Genomic DNA, 9,392 nt, shown 5'->3' with positions numbered 1-9,392 from the left:
CTGGGACCCTGTCATCCCCGTGACTACTAGGGTCTTGGTTCTGCTGCAGCATCTCTCATCAACTCTGGCCTAGAGAAGAGAGCCACCGCAATGACCTGTGCTATCTCTCTACTCTTCCTTACTGTCTTAAAACTTAAAGCCATTCGTGTTCCTCCGAGGACCCTAGTTAGCTAAGTTTCCCAGTTTCATATAGTAGACCCTGGAGCACTCACACTTTGTAGGGTCTTTCAAACCTTCCCTCTAGTCTACCTGGCAATTCTGGTGCCTCTGCTTGATGTAAGTTGTCCCATTGCTTTTAAAGTCTCCCAGGGTCTATCCCAGCTATGTATCAGAACCCTCTCCTTGGACCCAATGAGGATACTAAACCTGGTGACCTGGCGGAGTGCCTCTATATTTCTAAACTCTCTCATAATGAGCCTTATATTTCCCCTGCCTCCCCCCCCCCCGCACACACCTCTATCTAGCACCACTTGGATTTACCCCAGGCACATTCTACCGGTTCCCACCAGTTCACGTTAGCAAGGTTCTATAGTAAGGTTGGTGCTAGGGTCTCTCTTTCATTAGCATATTTTTCTCATTATGGTCTTGCTCTCATTTGGCTCTTGTTATCATTTAGGGGGACAGGGAGGCCCGCGATTACAGATTCTAAGGAATACAATGGCATTGTCTTTTAAGGTACCTTTCTCACTGGAGGCACCTGCCAAATCTTCAAGAGATGGCCTCTATCTTCCAACAAAGCAAAGTTGGCCCCTTGTATACACTCAGAGAGTTAAGTATGGAGACTCAAGATGCTCCTGTGAATTTGTCCAGAAAGGTCCTGCAGACTCTCAGGGTCCTACTCCTTTCCTGTAAGGACCCTGACCCTAGAGTAGGACACTTGGCTAGGCTGTGAATTCAGCCTTCTCTGAAGTTTTGCTCCTCCTACAATTAGACCCTGTGCTCTATCTCCTTCTGGCTGCAAGAGATGAAGATCTCTTGAAATTCTGACAGACTCTCCCACTTTGCTCTAAATAGCTGATTAATACATTAGAACCAATGATTTTTTTCCTCTTCAGTGTAGTAGTCACACTTAGCAGTAGGCTCCTACTCCCATAGCTTCTAGTTACTATTTCTCCCATAATTCTCAAATTACAGAGACAATGCACTGACGGGTGTAACTCTTTCCTTTTATATCCCATCAAATTCACGACAGACACAACTCTTAACAAGCTCATCTCTATCCCCTGCCAGGAGCTACGTGTGCCCTCTACACCAGTGCTGGGGTTCCCATTGCTGTCTGGGCCCCCATCCCAGAGTCTGCAGTTTGGGATTGCTTGCGGGACCAATTATCTTAGGTTGAGATTCCTAGTAGCAGAGCTTGAGACAAGGATCCTGTGCAGAGATTTACTGAAGCAGTGTCCTCAGGGGGGGAAAAAAAAAATGGATGTTGGGACAGGTAGAAAGGGGAAGCAAGGAGGTGGTCTTCCTGAGGATTGCCTTCAACCTAATCCTCTGGGAGCTCTGTCCACCTTGAGGCAGGGACTCACTGCTTAGGATCCTGGTGTTAGTCACTGGCTGCTATCCGCCCAGGAGGATTTAAATTCTGCAGTGAGGTGGTTCCTCTTCAACTGGGGGTGATTCTCTGAAGAAAAAAGGGCACCTATGAGTGGATGGCAACCAGTGGTTGAAGCAACTTGGGGTGGGGGTGTGATGATTGGCCTGATGAAAGCTTGAGGGATGAGGCCGATCCCAAACATTTCAAAGTATCCTTCATCTATAGAACTGGGTATCAATGATATCAATACATAATTCACAGATTTATTTGCAAAGTAAATGAAGTCAAGTGATTGATGGCTTGAATGTAAGTGGAATTTAGACATGTTTGGAAAATGAGTTGACTGAGCCTGTCAGAAGCCTGTTTGCACAGAGATTGAGGAGCTCCCTCGGAGTAGACTCAGATACATCTGCAGATTCACACATTCACTTACTTACAAATATTCGTGCAAACACTATAGTGCTTATAATGGTCTGAATGTTTCCTCCCTCTGCAAACTCAATGCCCAATGGACTGCATCCAGAGGTGGGGACCTTGAACAGGTGATTAGATTACAAGGGAAGACCCTCATGAATGGGATTAGTATCATTATAATAGAGGCCTCAGAGAGAAACCACGCCCATTTACCCATGGGAAGACACAGCAAGAAGGTGCCATCAATGACAAAGAAGTCCTCACCAGACGCCGAATCTGCTTGATCTTGGGCTTCCCAGCCTCCAGAACTGTGGAACTATGAGCAATGAATTCCTGTTGTTTACAAGCCCCACAATCTGTGGTGTTTGTTACAGCCACTGGGACAGACAGGGAGGGCGTTTTTCGTGTGTCACACTCTTTTAATGCCATGAGCGTTTGGACGGGTTCAAAGAGGTGAAGTTGAAGAGGAGACCTGTCAGCAGTCTCTTCCTTCATGTCTTGGCATTAAGAAGCATTTGGGCAGAGAAGTCATGCTAAGGGAGCCACAGATCGGGCATGATGAGCTCGACAGTCTGAGATGGAGGAAGTTTCGGGGAAATAGGTAAAATCAAAAAGATCATTTATTTAGGATTCAAATACACCTGAAATGAGGAGCTCAGCTCTTGAACTCTTCTAACAAAGCCTTCTACAGAAACAGGGATGGATAGTGCGGGGGAAGTTCTCCCACTGAACACAGAACATCAACAGCTGTGCCATCTTGAAGGTGTCATTGCCTGTACTTGACAGGGGACAGCTGTAGGGGAAAGTGTGTGGTAGATAGCGCTAGGACCCTGTAGGATCTGGGTGGAGGTTCAGGTGCAGACATTGAAGAGAAGTGTGGGGACCCTCTGGGAACTCCTAAAAATTCTCCAGGGTCTATCTTCAGTGTAGGGCTGGCAAAGTCTGGGGACACTGGTTACAGTGCTACCATGCCAAGACCACCCAGCAGGGTGCAAAACTCCTAGCTGATGCTCAACCTGTTACTCCACTTAACCTCTTCAACAGTGCCACAACCCTGCTGCCTTTCTGTCACCAAGGTGCCAATTAAATATAATTTTTTTGTTTGTTTCCTGTGGTGCTGGGGGTAGAATCCAAGGCCTCGTGCAGGCTAAGCAGATGCTCTATTACTGAGCCACACCTCTAGTCCTTAAATATAAATTTCAGCTACTAACACTTTAAGGAATACTCTGGCTCCCAGACACTCTCACAGATTCTTAGATTTAATGACAGAGTCTCTGGAAAAATCTACATTACTTTTTATTAAATTCCTATCCCTATTCAATTTGGATGGAGGATGAAATGAACTGGAAAAGCCAGTATTCGAAAACAACTTTTGCAAAAGATGTTGGTTTTTGATGTTGCTGTTGTTTTGGTACTGGGGATGGAACTAAGGGGGGCTTTACCACTGAGCAACATTCCCAGCCCTTTTTATTTCTTATTTCAAGACACAGCCTTGCTATGTTGCCCAGGTTGCGAAGGTTGGCCTTGAACTTGCAATCCTTCTGCCTCAGCCTCCTGAGTTGCTGGGATTACAGGCGTGCACCATCATGTCTGGCCTAACTCTCCTTATATTAAAAGACGACTCAACATTGGATATAGAGTTAGAATCCAAAATATAAGCTTTGTAGTTTACTTTCATTCCACCAACGTAGAGCCCTGAGTCTCTGCTGATGGGTATGTTCTAAGAAAGGGGTCACCAGGCGATGATGTTGCTACATGAGCATCATAGAGGCACTCACACAACTTAGGGGGCAGAGCCACAGCACACTTAGGCTGTGTGGCATTTATGTGGAACAGCCTGTTGTTCCCAGGACCATGATGAACAAAACAACATGAGATTAAGTTAACCAAGAGAAAATGACACAGTCAAGAGTTGTGATAAACACAGGATATGTGAGCTTGCTGTGGGTGTAACACAGCAGACTATTTCACAGTGAGATTCTTTTTAAAATGTAGAAAGAATACACTCTAAAATAAGGATTAAAATATAGTATGGTGCCTGGTGCAATAGTGCACTACAATAATCCCAGCGACTGGGGAGGCTAAGGCAGGAGGATTGCAAATTTGAGGCCAGCCTCAGCAATTTATCAAGACCCTCAGCAACTTAGTGAGATCCTGTCTCAAAACTTAAAAATAATAATCATAAGCAAAATAAAAACAGCTGGGATGTGGTTCCGTGGTGAAGCATTCCTGGGTTCAATCCCCAGTACTGGCCCCCCAATATATATATACATATATATACACACACACATAAATATATGGAGAGAGAGAGTGCAGTCAATACATAAACCAGTAACATGGTCATTTATAAACACTATCAAGTATTATGTATTGAATATAAACATAAACATATGTGCATTACTTTTATGACTGGCAGATCAGTAGGTTTGTTTGATAGCATCGCCACAAACACATGAGGAATCCATTGTGCTTTGACATTATGAAGGCTGTGATGAGGAATTTTTCAGCTTCATTATAATCTTATGGGACCAGCATTGACCTAAACATAAAACATTACATTAGGCATGACTGCTTCCTTAAGACCTCTGATGGGTATTCCAGTTCTTCACATACATCCAGGGTCTGTACAAAGTACAGGAGACAGTTACAATCCACTCAGAAAAAACAACTATGGCTACAAGCCAAGTGCAGTGGTGCACTCCTGTAATCCCAGTGGCTTGGGAGGCTGAGACAGGAGGATCACAAGTTCGAGGCTGTCCTCAGCAATTTAGCAGGGACCTAAGTAACTTAGTGAAACCCTGTCTTAAAAATAAAAAGAGTTGGGAATGTGACTAAGTGATAAAGCCACCCTAGGTTCAATCCCTGTACCTTCAAACCATCAAACAAAAAGAACTATGGATACAAAAAGGGATCAGAGGGCACAGAAAAGAGATGGTCCAAGGGGCAGGTAACCTATACATGAAGGAGTTAACATGAAGTCCAGGTTTTCAGAAAAAGGTGACCTTATAAGGCCAATATGCGGGTTATTTTCTGATAATTTCTTAACCTTTAGAGTTTATTGTTTATTTCAAATACTATAGCAATATTTTTTCCTGTCTGCACTTAATAAAGAAGTAATGAATTTGGCCAACATGGACTAAAGGTTAAAATGTAAGAGAACTGGGGTCATCTTTTATCACAAAGACAGCTCAGTGTTGAAGCAAACATTTTTGCTTTCTGTCACAGAAAAATTGGCAGCAATCTAAACTGTACTTTTCTTTCTAATTTTCATATAGTCCTGAGAGGTTAAAAAAGAAAGTTAAAAACACATGTGACATACTAAATGTCCCAACAAGTGTTTGACTGAGATAAGTTTTAACACTTCTACTAAAAATTGAAAAACCGGCACTTCCGTGTTGGAGCTGAAAATAGCCCTTGCAAGTTGTTCTTTCTATATGCCAATCCATATTATGTCTTGTGTTATTAACACAGACCGCTCAAAACAATTGCAAATGAGTGCATGTACAGAGAATTGTGTGCTAAATGATCCTAGGTTGTTGATGAAGCCTTTCATCAGTTTAAATGGAAGCTTCCTAGAAAGAGAGCTGTTTTCTTTTTTCTTCTATATATTCAAGGCTTACATACCAATTCCATTTAATAAATATGTATTATGGAGCCTTTAGGTAAAAATTCAGGGACTAGGCACTCCCAGAACTCCGAAGGTGAATAAATATGCAGTGAATATATATAATATACAATCTGATCATGGTTATGGACATGCAGATTTTATAATTCATTACAACAGAAGGCAGCATAAAAGCGGTACCTAGTCAGGGCAGGGGTGGACTATTTCTAAAGATATATAAAAAGGAGTTGATAAAAGAGAGAACACCGGACAGGCTTGGAAGTCAGTGTGTGTTTCGGAAGCTGGTGATGGCCTTTGAGGGAGATGGTTCTAGTGGAAGTTCTGTCATGAGCGACGTCAGGGAAGACTGAAGGCTCCAGGGGTATTCAAGGAGTGGCCAGCAGTGGAGAAGAGGACAGAGGACAGGAGGGCAGGTGAGGGGCAAGATCAAGCCGAAAGGCTGCTGTGGAGAACTTGCAAAACCACATTAGCAAAAGTGGCTGGTTTCGATCTACAAGTAAGTGGGACGCCGTGAAGACTGTGGGACAGGAGAGTAATTTAACTAAACATGTATTTTAAATTTATAACGAATGACAGTGACTTAGGAGAATTAGGGCATGTAGGAAGACAGACTCTTTAGGTGGTTATGGAAAATAGTGTAGGTGGGAAATGAGGTCTAGACAATGGATATAAATGGAAATAGCCTGCGTATTCTCTGTGGAATGATGTTCAAGAAAGAGATTTGCTTTTTTTTTTTTTTTTTTAATTTTCTTTCTCCTTTCTTATGGTTGGAATATGTAGATGATGTCTAGAACTAGAGCAGCCATCTTGAGCCATGAGGTAAACTCAGACATGGAAGCCCAGCCTGAGGTGGAAACAAACTAGAAGAATCCTGACACCCCAGTGCCTGGCTCGCCATACCAGACCCTCAGGAACTTTCTCTGAAAGAAAAAGCTGTGTTGCTTAACCCATGGTAATCAGAGCTTTCTGTAGCTTGTTGTTGATACTAATCCTAATTAATATACCACCTATATCTGACCTATGAAGAGCCACAAGGTGGAAAGTAGGAATCAAATTACAAATATAATCTAATGCAACAGATTTCTCTCCTTGCCTTGAAAGAGCTGGAGTGGTGACAGGCAGGCTTCAGGCAGACACACCTTAGTAGCTACTGCAGCAGTCTGGCTTGGCCTGAAATGGGGGAGTGGGAATGGAAACAAGAGGCACGTGATATCACTCCCCCAAAGATGCCCACAGCCCTGTCGCAACTTTTACTTTTCAAATTTATTATTTTTTTAAATTTTTTTCTTTTGGTACTGGGGATTGAACTTGGCAGTACTTTACTTCTGAACTACATCCACGGCCATTTCTGTTTTTAATTGTGAGACTGGGTCTCACTGAGCTGCAAAGCTGTGAGCCTGTGAGGCAATCCTGTCACCTCAGCCCCCCAGCTTCTGGGATCACAAGTGTTCACCACCTGACCTGCCCAACTTCTGCATTTTTGCTCCTATGATTCCCTCTGATGAGAAAGACCTCACCCTCAAGAACTATCTAGTCCTGTGAGATTGTGTACACCCTCAAGTAGACGTATTTTCCCACAAAAGCTTGTCCACTCATTTATTTGTTCATGCTGCTGTTGCTCTTTCAAATGCATCAACAAAACTGATGGTGTTTTTGCTGTTCCTAATTCTGGGGACAGACAAGGTGCTCCAGGAGCTATCATGACCACTTCCTATGTCCTGGGACAGTTTGCTAAATCTTTTTTTTTTTAATATTTAGTTATAGTTGGACACAATATCTTTGTTTTGTTTATTTATTTTTATGCAGGATGGAACCCAATGTCTCACACAGGCAAGGCAAGTGCTCTACCACTGAGCTACAATCCCAGTCCTCCTAAATCCTTTGTATGCATGATCTCATTGACTCCTCTGATGATCTCTGTGACAAGAATAGCCTCTTTCCAAGAACCCTGGACTCACCCCAGCTCTCTCTCCTGCCTGTCCTACAATGAAATTGATGTGTAGACTCTCGTTTCTTCAGGAGGCAGTGGACAGGGGGCTGCCCTCAGAGCTGGAGGCATTGGAAGGGAGCATGCAGGAGCGGTTAACACCTGCTGACGTCAGCTTTCTGTATCAGCCACAATCCCTCAGCAACAACAAACCCACTGCATGCCTTTTACACATTTAAAGCACGTACCCATCACTCAACAGATACGTAGTCACCACCTATTCTGAAATTTGCATTCTACATTTTGTTCCAGGAAATGAAAAAATAACACAGTGTTTGTTTCATTTCATTTCATTCTCCACAGGCTACCTAGTTAATGCCGTTAACTGAAAGAATAATAGTACACACTTCCCCCTGGGGTTCGAAATATCATATCAATCATTTGTCATACATGAGTGTATTTGGACATTGTAAGTTCAAATTTAGCAATTAATTCCTGGGGATATGACTTTGTAATAGTGTTTTCCTTTTTAACTTCTTTAAAGAAAATAATTATAGACTCACAGGAAGTCGCACAAATAGCTCAGAGTCCCATGTGCCCTCCTCGCATTGTGATGTCTTACATAACTGTACAATATTAAGGCAGGAAACGGACATTGGTAAGTTTAATTTTAACTAGCCTACTGTTATTCCGTTTCTTCAGCATTAAAAAAATTTCCATTCTCTCTTATATCTGTATGGTTCCATATAATTTTATTCCATCTGCAGATCATGTGACCAGTGTCACAGCAGAGAAACAGAATGATTCCATGACCTCCCACCTGGTATTTGCATCTATCACTCACCTATTCCATCCCTCCACCTTCTTCCCTGTACCCTGGAGACCACTAATCTCTTGCGTGCCTATTGTTTTGTCATTACCAGAGTACTTTATAAATGGAATGAATACTGTGTGTAACCTTCTGAGAGTGACATTTTCCACTGGCCACATTACCCTTGAGGTCCACCAAGTGGTTGCATGTGTCGATCATTCATTCCTTTGAATTAGTGAGTATATTTCATTCTATGAATGTATTAGTTTGTTGAACTCTTCACCCAAGGAAGGATATGGGTTTTCTGCATAGTTATGCTATCATGAATAAAATTTCTATGAGCACTCGAGTTCAGACTTTTGCATAAATCTAAGGTTTTGCTTCTTTAAGATTAACTCCCAAGCATGCAACTTCTGGGTTATATGGTAACTACACATTTCCTTTTGTAAGACATTGAAAATGTGTTTTCCAGAATATCAACATCATTTGACACTCCCACAAATAAAGTGTCAGTTTCTCTGTATCCTTGCCAGCATTTGGTATTGTCATTATGTTTTAATTGTAATATAACTTACATAGCATGACATTCATCCTTTTAAAGAGGACAACCAGGAGGCTAGGAAGGTGGCTTCATGGTAGAGCTAGTGCCTAACATGCTCAAGGCTCTGGGTTCAATTCCAAGCACTGCAAAAATTAATTAAAAAATAAAGGGGGAAAGACAGTAGTCACAAAGGTGTCTGGCCACCACTACTATCTAATTCCAAAACATTTTAATTTTTCTCAGAAGGAAGCCCATATTCATTAGCAGCTTTGGCATGCTGCTCCCAAGACTCTAGGAACCAGCTATATATTTTTGCTTTACATATTTGTCCATTCTGGACATTTCATATGACTGGAATCATAAAATGTAGCCTTTTAATACTATTTTTAATTTTAGGCATGTATTGAGATCTCATTGTGATTTTAATCTGTTTCCTTACTGTAAATAAATGCAGTTTGTGTGCTTATATGCTATCACTATTTCCTTTTTGATGAAATATCATTTATGTCCTCTGCCTAATTTATAACTCTGTTGTTTGCT

General features: G+C 42.1%; 1 long non-coding RNA gene across 1 annotated transcript; it reads left to right on the top strand.

Moving 5' to 3' along the window:
- The first annotated feature begins 5,991 nt into the window (after positions 1–5,991).
- On the top strand, positions 5,992–8,834 carry LOC114095313 (uncharacterized). The gene is made up of 3 exons (XR_003583225.2): positions 5,992–6,069; positions 6,354–6,525; positions 7,380–8,834. It is a non-coding gene; the product is annotated as an uncharacterized lncRNA (long non-coding RNA).
- The last annotated feature ends 558 nt before the right edge of the window (positions 8,835–9,392 follow it).

This window comes from Marmota flaviventris, chromosome 6, assembly GCF_047511675.1.
Source record: "Marmota flaviventris isolate mMarFla1 chromosome 6, mMarFla1.hap1, whole genome shotgun sequence".
In the NCBI taxonomy this organism is placed as follows: Eukaryota; Metazoa; Chordata; class Mammalia; order Rodentia; family Sciuridae; genus Marmota; species Marmota flaviventris.
The sequence above is the reverse complement of the archived record's forward strand: the minus strand, read 5'-3'. Positions and strand labels throughout refer to the sequence as shown.